Source organism: Streptopelia decaocto (genome assembly GCF_964273445.1).
Source record: "Streptopelia decaocto genome assembly, chromosome: 12".
Taxonomy (NCBI): Eukaryota; Metazoa; Chordata; class Aves; order Columbiformes; family Columbidae; genus Streptopelia; species Streptopelia decaocto.
The window spans coordinates 5555789-5569084 of NC_138667.1; the positions used below are offsets into that span (position 1 = coordinate 5555789).

At 44.8% G+C, this 13296-nt stretch overlaps 1 protein-coding gene across 3 annotated transcripts in view; it reads right to left on the reverse strand.

Annotated features, from left to right (window-relative positions):
• SGCD (sarcoglycan delta) overlaps window positions 1–9410 on the reverse strand; it is a 326557-nt gene extending 317147 nt beyond the window's left edge. For all 3 annotated transcript variants that reach the window (XM_082063327.1, XM_082063328.1, XM_082063323.1), the window contains exon 1: window positions 9235–9410. The gene's annotated coding sequence lies outside the window, so the exon portion shown is untranslated. The remainder of the gene's footprint in view (window positions 1–9234) is intronic.
• Between the last annotated feature and the right edge of the window lie 3886 nt (window positions 9411–13296).

The window sequence follows — 13296 nt, forward strand, 5'->3', positions numbered from 1 at the left end:
TTTAGATAATTCTTATTAATTGGGCTGAGATTTGTAAGAGACACTTCTCATTTCCATCTGCCCTGGAAGCAAAGATATTAAACTTAATAAGTAGTTAAACATTTGGCTCACAATGTACCATAAAATCTTACCTTTGGTCTTATTAGGGTAACAAATGGGAAATATCATATGAAGCTTGAAATTATGGAGTAGAGTCAAGTTGTCTCATAAGTTCGAAAAGAAAAAACCCACCAGATTCACCTACACCATCTCTCATCCCAAAAGGACAGGGCAAAAATTAAGCCTGACACTGTGTTTTCTACTTTCATTTGAAAAGCTGCACCGTCTATTTTTTTTCCTCCCTCTATAGGCTGTGAGAAAAAGCAACTTCTGTATACGAAGAGTATACATAGGAAGTACTAAATACAGAACTGAGCAGACATCTCAAGTATCACATGCTATATACATGTTGGGTTAGAATACCCTGAGCCCATTAGATAATTTATGCTGTTGTAGCCGAAAAACACAGGTCCGAACTGGCTGAAGAGCCTGGGGGGAGACCAAGAACAAGCTATGAACTCCTGAGCCTGCACAGACAGAGGCATTTGGCTCTTCAGAGCACCAAAACTACCAAAGTACAAGACATTATTAGAAGCTACCTAACTAGGCTACTGTGAGCAACAAGATCAGCCCTGAAAGAAAGAGGGAGAAGCCAGTGCTAAGATTGTTAAATATGATATTAAAATTATTCACCTCTGACTTCACAAATCTCTTTCAGGAAACACCTGTCGCCAGAAAACATCGTTACTGTAACACTAAGGAAATAGTGTGTTGGTGCTTTTTGTCTAAACCAGTAAATAAAATATCCACCTTCAAAATTATTTTCAGAGTGTGAAATTAAAGCATATAACAGTGTAAAACCTCAGCCTGCATCTTAAGGGTCCATGCCACAACTCTCCAAGAGATACCAGCTTGGCCAGAGGAATTCACAAGTGCCTGTTGCTCAGCAGCCAGAGCTCTACTGCTCAAGTCTGACAGAAAGAAGGGGAACAAAGAGAACAGGATCAAATAATATCTAACAGACTTGTTTTTCAGACAATTCAACCAATACATCGAGTCTTATATTCACACCTTCAAAACTCATCATCTGTTCGTAATTAATTACTGCATGCCTGGCTCCGTTCACAGTATTTTCATTGACACCAGTTGCAGTAGGATTGGCCTCTTCCCCATTAGCTAACTCAAACCTGTAACGTGCTCTTGAATATCTCATTCAGATCTAATATCTCCTTTTAAGTATCCATTTCTGGCAAAGCGGAAAATCATCAACCTTTCAAAGCGCTACAGTTTCATCATTACCCCCCCAAAAATTAATCATGCTTCAGTACACGCAAGGCAAGCCTTTTGTAACACACACACTGTTAAGCAGGAACAGAAAAAAAGTGGATTTCCCAGTGCCTATACTAAAACAGTAATACAGCTACTGATTTTCTACAAAATGCTAATCCAAGCTCCATGAACAAAACTGCAAAATAATTCAGCTATTCAGGACAAACATATAAGCAGAAAACTGAACGACACTCTGTAAGGGCTATGATTCTTCTTAGGTCTTACTGAAATAAAATCAGAAGTAGCCCGGCTAAATAAGGTATAATTCTTGCTCTGAAGCTTATTTTGGATTCACTTCTTTAAGAAGTCACATATACTAGAAGATTAAATTTGAAAGTTAGAATTATCTGTAAAGTTGATAACGTAAAACTGCTAAAATTCAGGGTTAATGTTTTACCTGAGCGTGACAGTAACAACAGTGAATTTTATCCTCCTTCAGACAGATAGCATAAGGTAGAAAATCCATTTATATCCATAAAATAAGTTGCAAAAGGAGCAAGGCTGCCCATGCTGACACTAAAAAAAAAAAAAGTTTAGGCTTTCTGCATAAACAATTTCACAATTCAAATATATATAAAAACAGAGAAATTTACAGGTTGTCTTTTAAGTCACAGAAAGGCTCTCATACCCCAGATCATGGCTGTGCATCTTGTACATACACATGGACACCCCCCATATAGCTCCAGCTTCACTCCCAAACTCCGCTCTTTAGACCTCACACTTGTGACAGTCTAAAAGTCAGAATAAAAGCCGAGGATTGCTGCAACGCACGGTTTTGAAAGACTTCAAAAAGTTACTGGAGCAAGACAAACTGCACAAGATTCGCCTATAAGAAGTCAGGCTAGCAGCAGTCCAATAGCTCAAACAAGCTCTCATTTAATTAGCTATTTGCCATGTATAGGAGAGGCTGTAGGAAGTGCCCAGTTCTGCATCCTCATTTGTGCTTTGCTGTGATCCATACTGCAGCAAGTCAGTCCTGAGTGAAACTGAGCTCATTATCCAGCAGAGATGAACTCTCCTCAGGAGAGAGGTGTTTCTACTGCTGTTAATAGCATCAGCTCGATATGATCGCCCCCACCGCCTGCTCCCAGCAGAGCACAGCTGATACGTGAGGGCGATACAGGTGGTTTATGCGCCGGGAAGGACCTGGCAGAGCAGGGCTGGAAGCAAGGATGGAGACTGATCTCTAACACGAATGGAAATGCAGACCCTTTGTAACCGGTTTGCAGGGCAGGTAAGAATTTGAAAGCAAACTCAGGGCTGGCTCTGGTTTGTATTTGCTTTTACAAACGCACACAGAAGGTGGGAGAGCCTTCCCTGGGAGGCTGATGTTCATCCCTGGCTCACAGGAACCTTCAAACAATGCTTTTTGCTTTCTGAGCAGCACATTCCACATTTGTCAGTTGGGCACGTTTCCCTGTCTAAAAGAGGGTTAAGACCCTTATCGTCATCCTCTGCAGACTCTCGGTTAATGCTTTAAAAGAACACTTCCATTTATTTAGAAAATCCCGAGTGCACAGTCAGGTCATGCCCTTTGACCAAGCAGAGGAGCACGTTTGGAGCCCAACTCCACATAAACTCCTCGCCCTACCGGGGCAAGTAGCTTAATCTGCTCCACCTGCTAAAAGCCTCAATAAATGGCACCTAATTGATTTAAGTGTAAGAGCACAAACACTCCCTGCTCTGAAGAGCACAGCCCTGAAGCCGACTACATCATGCTCTGGGACAGTGGCAGCTGGGGAATGAGCTGGGTCTCCAAAACGCTGCCTTGTTCAACCCAATCACAGGAGCTGCCCATCATTTTTTCCCCCTTTGTGCTTATCATCTTGCTTTTAACTGGCAGTGTTTTAATATCTGTTTTCTTATCACATTAAACTGATATTTTCCACACAGCATGCTACAGGGGAGCAAATCTCTACTGAACCGTGCTGTCTATTTGCCTGAACACAGACTTTACTCTTTAACCAAGGAACTTTCCCATCCTCAAAAATTATCAAATGAAAATAAAAAACCTCAGCGATAACCTTTTGCTCAAACTTCCCCCCTCCAAAAAATAGCAAACCAGCTCCCCAGCTATTGGCACAAATAACACAGTGCCGGGGAAGTCAATGGAGCTACACTGATTTACAACAGTTAAAGAACTGGCCTGGAGATGAGTCATGTGGATTACTTACTGCTTGAATTTCAAGTAATGCAAAGGGTTTAGTTTTGGTTTTGTTTTCTTTGTTTTGTTTTTCTCTGGATGCGGTATAAAGCTTCAGTCACTTAAAAGCCAACTCCGGCATTTCTTCCTAAATATTTAGGAAAGCCCCTGAATATTTAGAAAGCACTTCTTGGATTTAGACACATCTTTTATATCACAGCCACCTACTCCACCATCTGAAATAGTCCGTTAACCTACAGATTGAGGCAGCTACTTTTGATAACAGCTTAGCTCTGAGCTTTAAAACAAGAAAACACAATATTCAAGCAGGGAGGGAGGCTTTGGGACTACTTTCCCCACTGTCAGTCAGAGGGATGTGGCTCTGGCTGCTGGCATTTCTGGGTCCTTGTGTGATACGGTCTGTTCTCCCTCTGCTGAGCAATCCAAGCACTACAGAGAATAACGAAACTGCCTTGCAGCCAGAGGTCCTTGAGTCCTGTCAGTATTGCAAGGGAACAAACTTTAATTCTCTGGCTAACACCAGAAAAAAGGAAAAGCAGCTGTAAAGACCTGCTCAGCCCCACGCTCCCACCTCACCCGCAGAAATGCTCACCAAGCCAGGCTGGAGCTGCCATCCCACCACAGCTTAACTGGACTGAGCACAGGTTTGCAGAGCAGTAACTGGGCTGCCACAAGCTCCCACGGTGCAAGTACCAGCTCACATGTCGAAACCAATACATCAGCTGGTGGCCAACGACAGCTACAGACCAGGCAAACCTCCAGAGACAGCAGGAAAGATTTTCACTAAATGGTTGGCCCTGGCTGCCACATTTCCAAAGAAGAAATGAGCCTGTCTTATTGCTCACATGTCTTCCATACAAGGAACTATACCTTGTATGGAAGGTGGATGTATAACACTATATCAACATTTCAGTTGCCAAGGTGATCCTACCAGACATTGGCTCCAGTGGACAACACCTCCCTGGACATGGTCCCAGCACCGCTCTTCTGCATTCACAGTCATTCTCCAACACCCGTCCTGACAAATTCTACCATTCCCTTTGGACAAAGAGTGGCAACATAGGAATATTCTGCATCAAAGATTAATATTTCTGTGTTTTCATTCCATTAGGAGAACTCACATTACACAGTGTCAGAGCCTGGCTGATGGTCCTGGCAGGTCCACATCAAAGAAAAGCAAGGAAGCCCTAAGGCACACAAAACACAGGTAGACACCTCCCACCTCAAAGTCCTCTTGAAATGTCACCACATTGCCTGAAGAAGGCACGACTGAAACACCACAGGTAAGTGCCGCAGTACAGAAGTTCGGGCTTCTCATCCTCTGATCAAGTATTCTAAAAAGCAACCCAACTTACCATTTTGCAATACACTAGATTCAGTGAGCTTACTGTGCAGCACAAGATTCTTAAAACTATCATTAACTTAGAAAATAAAACTAATAAAAACCCAGCGTTCATATCAGATTCTATGGCTCAACTGAATGTCAATGCTGAGATTTTAAGAAGTTTTCACCTCCTTGAGGAACCAGCATCCTCCCTTGCTAAGTAGTGGAGCAGGTCATCACCCTAGTGCTCCATTTGTAGTGGAAAGCAAGATTCCCTGTTTTTCAAAAGGGGGTGGAGGAGGGGAACAACCAAACCAACCAACCACACCACACACATCCATTTTTCCTAGCTGTACTCACGTTCGACAGAACAGCAACTAAAAAGATGCCAGAAATTAAGAAATTAAGGGAGGGAGGGGAAGGAAAAAAGAAGGGTCTTGACACCAGAACAGCAAGATTTCAAGCATGACCCAGTCCTGGTAATGTCAATGGAATCCTTTTGAACCATTTAAAAATGAGTCAGACACAAGCCACGTCCAGGTGAGCTGTTACTGAGCGCATCTGTTTGAGGTAGAGGGAAAGAAAGCAGAGAATTCACAGGGAAAATGCCCAGAGTCATACCAGCCTTTGATCAGTGGCCTAAGAAAAGCATTCCTTTATTTCTTTTCAATATTTAGTCCCAAAAATAAATGAATGCTAGCTTTCCCATAGAGAGAAACCTGGGGCGGGGGGGGGAAGCAGGTATTAACTACTTTTTACACTCCCTAAGATTTTACAAGGTTATTTAAAAAGACATTGCAAAGTTCTTCACTGTGTTTAGTAACCTACTGCCCCTCAAAAAAAGTTAACAATATGTTTTCAAACTATTCCAGGCACATTCCGTAAAAATCTCTTATTAAAAATCAATGAGAGACAAGCTGTTAGCTGCATGTTGTGCTGGAGAGCTGCGGATGAAACGCACAAAGTTCCTCTGCTTTCACTCCAGACACAAAATTCAAACGTTTTTGGTGACCTCGTAAATCAAAGTTTGTCATTAAGCTATACCTAAAGTGCTACCTCTGGAAAAGCACTGAGGTAGCTGTTAATTATTTTTCTGACAATCACTCAGGAAACATTTCCTGGTGAGGAACCATGGGTTAGAGCAGGTTAGACCCTGCCTCCGTTAGGGTTTTGGGGACCGATGGTATCAAAGTGTATCTGCTGGTGGCCAGAGACAAATGGACTCTGAGGGTGATAGTACCTGTGAGCTTTCAGCCTGAGATACTTTCCACTTCAAGCTCACCCAAGGGACTCGATGTAAACTGATAACAGAGCCTGGGATTCTCACAAATGAAATAAAAGCAGAAGTAGACAACAGAGAAAGTTAATTTTTCACCTAGAGAACTGCAGCTTTAGAAGCTTGCCCTGGAGGTTTTAATCAATGCAAGTGAATCTTTCATATTTTTCTCCAGTATTCCCAAAATAAGTCAATAAGATGCCAGCACTTTCTCAGCATAGAGTGACCATTTCCCAGCAAGCTGGAGTTCAAGTCTTTATCAAAAGAACTAAAGAAATGCATTACGATTTCAAAGAGAAATAGCTAGCAAGGAAACAGAAGCAGCGGGATAACCTTACGAGGCACAGTAGGCTTTCAGAAATAACTTTTTACTTTTATTCTTGAGGATGATTAGAAGCAAATGAAGACTGGTCTAACCAGACATTGCACAAAAATAACTGCAGCTGCCCTGGCCCTTAAGAACAGCATAACATTTGAAAAACGCACATCATCATCGGACACTATCTAAAGGCATTTCCAGATGCAAAACCTCCACTCCCATGAGGGAAACACATCTACTTGTCCATCTACTTCACCACAGATGATATAAAGTTGCATTCAGGCAACTTCTATTGCACCCACCGAATAACCCATCGCCTCAAGGATCCGTGTGTGCACGTATTGTGTCCATACACGTCACCTTAAATAAAAAGCAACAGACCACATTATATAACACACTTCTATATAATTATGAACACCTGAATAAATGGCCCTGCCTGTCTGAAGGTTTGCATACGGACTATCTCCTGGCCAAATGAAATGTAGGCAAGGAGCTTTCTCAATCATGAGGCAATTTACAATCCCACCTTCAGCTGGAGTCTGGAAAACTTGCTTCTCTGGGCATTTAAAAAAAAATAAAGTCTCCCCATAATTTCCTCCTTGAAATACACCGTTTGAATCCAGAAAAACAAAAGATCTGCCACTTCCTAAGTTTTAAAAGCTTTAAGCAAAATCAGCTCCTCTGTGTTACCTGCAAAAGCAAAGAGGTGCAAATGAAAAGCCTCAGGGGTATACGATTCATGATTCTTCAAACAAAGCGTTAGAAGTTTCCAGAGGCACAATAAGGACAGAGTCAACATCCTCAGTGCACTTCAACACAAGAATTACAAGGACTTCAAGGGGGAAAGAAAACGGTAATTTTTCAGTGGCAAACAGAATATCGTAACAGCTGTACGTATGCTAATCAAAGGGTTTAAAAGGAAAGCTCATGAACTGTATTACTGAGAGGTGATGCTCTCAAAAAGAGCTTTTACTATAGAGAATCTTGTCTAGCTTGTTTCAAAATGATGACTCTTTTCTATTTATCACTATGTTTTTTTCCTCAAATTGGCATTCAAAATTCAGCTCTTCCTCAGGAGAAAAAAAAAAAAAAAAAGGTAGTTGGAAATACAGAAGTGACAGAAGTGGATTCTCAGCCTACATACATCAACCTAAGTCAATGGAATTATGTTAATTTATGCCAAATAAAACATAACCAAAATTTCTCTCCTTTAAAATGAAGCTGGGACAATTATGGTCATTTATAGCAGATGCTGCTCCTCATAGCACAGGGCACAAGAGCTCATTCCCATGCCTGTGTAATGTCACAGAGCAAATGTATCTGTTAGCGGGAGGAGGACTCAGTTCAACACACTAATGTGGTAACGTCACTGTCTGACCTATTCTGCTCAGCCACAACTGAGAGTTGTTCATTTTTCTTTTCAATGAGACACTATGCAAGTGTTGATTTAATGGTTCATTTATCAACCTCTCTGAATATTAAGCAATTCATTTTGACTTAATTTGGACAATTCAATTTCACCCATCCTTTCTCCCCTTGAAAAATGTGAATTGCTGTCTAGGGAGAAGCTGTTTTAAAAGTTGACTTAACAGAAAGTATTTGGATCCATGGGCTTTATACCCTTTCAGAGCCTGATGTATATTTCTGCCTTTCTTTTTTTTTCTTTTACGTATTGTACCTGAAATTCACAAGCGCTAAAGCAAAGACACTTCAACGAGCACTCTTAATGCTACAGACCAAAATGCATCTTCTGCAGTATTAGCTGCTCCCTAAAAAGACCACCAGAAAATTAAGTGCATTGTCAATACAACCAACAAGCCTGCGAAATTCTGTAACACTTAGGGAAAGGAGATTCTCATTGAAAATCCATTAGTTTCCTTAGAAAGTTTTTGTTAGTGGATACATTTTCCCACCAGGAAAAACATAATAATCAATGCAGGAAACACTTGAGCTCTAGGCTCTCATATAAGCAGTACCTCATAGCCAGAAGTTTGCACCCCGAAGCGCTCCCACCGCGACGCGCAAGCCGCGCTCCGGAGCGGGGGCTCAGGTCGGGGGATCCAGCGCTGCTGCCCAGGACCTGCCCACGGACGGCACCGGCTCAGCGAGAGCGACCGGGGTCGGGGCCGCCTCCCCGGGCACCGGCAGCAGCTGTGACCGCCACACCTGTTGGTCGCCCCCACCGGCCGCAGCCCCCGGTACCCTCCCGGATAACCCAGCCGGGCGCTCCCACAGCTGATCCCCGATTCAGCCAGATTTCTGCCTGTTTTCACCTGTCGCTCCCGAGGTGCTGCTGAATTCCACTCCCCGCAGCACCCGCACGTTTTTAACATTCAGCCCACCAGCTCCCTCCTGCCGCGCATCCCCGGCAGTGGCAGCACCTGCGCGGCGGCCGCGCGGAGCCCGAGCCCCGGCGGGTCACTTCCCAAAGTCCCTTCCTCACGGCCACGGGAGCCTCGCTATCCACCCCCCGACACAGTACATCCCCCCGGGCAAAGCTCGGCCGAGCCTTCCGGAGGGCCCGGCTGCATCCTCCCGCTGCAAAGAGCCGCTTTTCCCACCGGGAATGCAAATACGGAGTCACCGCGCTGCGAGAAAGGGATGCCCGGGGGCATGACGACCCGTACCCGGGGCGGCCGGAGGAGGTACCCGAAAGGTGGCGGTTTCCCACGAAGGGCAGCTCCGGGGCAGACCCCGAAACTCCGCCAAGTCCGAGAGCGGGACTGGGCAGGGCAGAGCCGCCCGGGCATCTCCACGGTGCATCGGCTCGGCGTGGCACTCACCTGGCCGGCGGGGCGGGCGAGGGGCGCGGGCAGGCTCGGCCCCTCCTCAGGAGATCATGCCGCCGGGGCCGCCGCGGCCGGGGGCGGGAGCGCGGGGCCGGCGGCGGAGCGGCTCCTCCGGCAGCGGGGGCGCGGCGCTGCCTCACGCCGCGGCGCAGAGCCGCGCCGCCCCCGACACGCGGCCGCGGCGCCCCGGCCCCGGCGGGGGGAGCAGCGGGGCGGGGGCGGGCCCGGACCCGGCTGCTCCCGCCCCGCCCCGCCCGCGCCTCCGCCGGCACCGGCCGCGCAGCCAGCGGCAGCGGCCGCACACGGCGGGAGCGCCCCTGCGCTCCTCAAACGGCTTTTTTTCCCCCCTCTTCTCCTCCTCCCTTTTTCCCCGCTTTTATTTCTTATTTTTTTCCCCGCCCCACTTCTACCATTTTCCACCCTTTTCGCCCCACTTTTCTCCCGTTTCCGCATTTCTCCTCTTTTTGCCATTCCCTCCCCTTTTTCTTGGCCCCCGTTTCCCACCGCCTCCCCCGTTCTCCCCCCACATTTTTTCTCTCTTCCTCTTTTTTTATTTTCTCCTCCTCCTTTCCCCCGCATCCCTCTCCCTACCATAAGAAGCTGGGGCCAGCAGCCAAGTGTCCTCTCTCTCCAAGGAGATGGCCAGGGGCTGGGAGAAGCGGATGGCCTGGGAGCAAACAGGCTGCAGCAGCCACCATGTACAGCACACACACTCCACATTACACCCGCCAGGACCTGACCCGACCGGGGCATGGCTGGCACGGAAGGACACTTCCAAGGCCACCCTTCCCTCCTGCCCTTGGGAGGGTTAAGATAAGCCAGTGCAGTTTTTCCGAAGGATCCAGCAAAAAAATCAGGGAAGCAAGGTTTATTGTTCATCTAATCCTGCTTCTGTCTGCACTGAAACACCCTCAGCATCCCAGCCCTTAAGTCTAGCTGGTCCCTGAGTCTGCAAAGCATCACCAAGGCAGCCGGCACTCAACTACTCAGGATGTGGTGCAAAGGCTTCTGTAGCAACACGGTTCATTTTACCTTTGAGTTTCATGTGTTGGAGATGGGATCAGTGCAAATGTTTTTTTCTACCTTAATAAATTGGTTGTTATGCCACCATATGCAAATGTTTTGGTTTTACCAGATGGCAATGAATACTTTCCTTCCATGTTTTATTCTGGAGCTAAGGCTCAAGGTAGAAAACTGAAAGAGTTTGCAATAAATTCAGTAGCTAGTGATTGCTGTTTGCCAGGACAGGTCTTGTCCATCACATACTCACTTGCTGCTCTTCCCTCTTCTCTGTGTACTCACCCCTTGCTTCCCTTAAAATTCCAATTAAGTGCAAGGTTTTGGTTTACCGGAGGTCTGTAAAATCAGTAAGCAGGGCATACAGTCAAAAACCCCAAAACCTAAGCTGAAGATGTTATCCTCTTTTACATCTCCTTCCCTGTCTCCAGGTTAAGGACTTGGGATTTTTCTGAGGAAGAGCAATGATCACTGATGAACCCTGAAACAACTACAACAGAAGTACGGATACACAAATCAGAGGAATTGCTTCTGTCAGTTCGAGTTCTTACTACTACACTATGAAGTTAATCATGGGCAGAATAGAAAATGGAGTTTTACAAAAAGTTTATCAAGGTTGAGGTCTTTCACTTCGTGACTCACCGAGTTGCTACTGTGCCACTGAACCTCAGTACCACTAGAACAGCACCAGTTAAAATTAAATGAAGCAGAAAAGAAATCTGATCAACTAACAAGAAGTTTCTTTCTTCCATCTCAATATCGCACAGTTTTAAGGCCTAGTGAAGTTTTTTTTCCTGCCCATCTAAAAAGCCTGCAAACGACAAGTGCTTTTGAACAGCGCATGGAAAGTGCGCGAAGGTCCTGCCCTATCCAGGTGTCCCTATACACGCACTCCTTCTGCATGCTGTAGGTTATATGGACAATTTCTGTGTTTCAGAAATTTCATTTCATATCCAGCTACAAAAAAGTGAAAGTACTAGGGAAATTTGATAGAACAACAGAAAATGAAAGCATATCAGCAAAACTGGGAAGTATCAAGCACCATAAATTTCATCAACCAGGCCAGAAACAAGTTTGAATTATGGCTCTTCATTTTCTCTTCTGTTATTCTTTTTATTTTTAAAACTTTCCTGCTCCTAATTCATGACAGTTGTTGTCCTTCGTTTGCACTGATTTGCACTCTGCACTGGATCCAGTTGGCCAGCAATGCTGGGGAATGCTCATTGCATTTAGTTACCGGAAAAAAAAAGGCAATAAAAGCAAATATGTTTCCCTAAGGCCCCAGATCAGAGTGATGAAAAATCCAGACCAACAAACATATTTTTTAAAAATCAGTCCTAAGTATCACCTCTTTTCCCACAGAAAAATAAAAGTAAGAAAATAATATCGTAGGCAAACTGAAATATAAATGATGGACCTTTCCCAGCTCTAGTAATTGCATCCCAAATATATCCCCAAGCTGGGGAAAGAGTGACAGTCTCCACCCCAGAACTGCACAAGCCCTAATCACATTTCAGATGTGCCACAAACACACAAATGCCGTACGGCAATAGCTGAGATTGTTCAGAGCTACGGGGTCAGTGACAGCAGCAGCTGCTGCTCCTGACCTATAGGGAGTCAAGGTTCTGGTTCACACAAACTCTTGTCCTCCCATTTCTCACTGGGACTTACTGAGATGTGAGCTGTTCTTCAAGCAGCGGGTTCGCAGTGCTGTGCGAGCACAGGCAGGAGTGTGATGCAGGGGCAGAGGGAAAGGCAGCGCAGGCAAAAAGAGAGTAACTTTTCCTGTTAGAGATGACGTTTCTTGTTTTCCCTGCCTTTAGAAATGAACAGCTGCTGCTCAGGTTTGCCAGCACCCAGCACTCAAAAACTGTGAGTGAGAGACTCAGAAACAGGATGATTCTCTATAAAACAGTCGGATGTTCGGGGAAAAAAAAAGCCTCTTTTTATTTGGCTTGTGATTACTAAGTCTGCAGGGATTATTTTTCCCCCCCCAAAGATTTTTCCTTAGTTTGTGAGGAGCGGAGATCCACTCTTTTTTTCATTTTTCTTTTTTCTCAAGTGAATGCTGGGATTCCAACATAATCAATTAATTCCAGGAGCTGAGGCTCCAAGATTAAAAAAAAAAAGTATACCATGTCGCAAAGCTCACAATGCAATCTCATTGAATTGGCAGCGATTCACTTGGCTCTGGAAATAATAAAGTGGGAGACTGAAATGACAAACAAACTGGAGATCCAAGCCGAAGTACCACCAGGGAATGTAAAGCAGATGGCCAGCTAAAGAAGACTAGCCCAAAGAATCGCTGTAATCTTTGCAGCGAGATTACCGACAGCATCCAGCGTGGTGGCCTCCTTCCTATGAGCTTGCCTGCCATGGTTTGCACCTTGGTGTCCTTGTCACCAACTACTATTAAAAGAAGAAAACAATCTGGAGTGTCTGCTCAATTGCAATTAATTTGTGCACACTCTCATGGCAAATAGGGAGATCCAAGAGCACTGGAGAGCCAACACAAGGGTCAAGAACAACTTTACATTTCTATGCCATCTTAGGCCTACATTGCTTACTTTAATTGGTCATTTAGTTATCACAAAGGTAACTTTGATGTGTGCTTTCAGGAAGACGTGATTACTCAGAGTGCTTCTATTAAAATGTCTGCTTTGTTTCAATATGCCATAATATTATTTTGTCAAGAGAATTTATTTTAAAGTTGCAAAATTAGGTCTGTGCTAAACAGGAGCCGGCACAATGAAAATTAGATTTTGGGTCTCCCATAAATATGCAAGTGTGAGCATATGAAATCACATGTAGCAATTCATTTTCAGAAAGAGGAAGAAACCCTAAATTACATTGTCTTCTGTCATATCCAGTTTGCTCAGCAGAGGAAAACACATTAATATCAACTGCGACCATTTGAACTAAGCAGTGTGGTAAAATGCCCTGAAGAGCTCCATCAGGACTGATCCTTCCTGCTTACCCTAATCAATACATTGGTTTATTGGAGAAGAAAACAATTATCTTGGAGCAGCTTTCAGACTG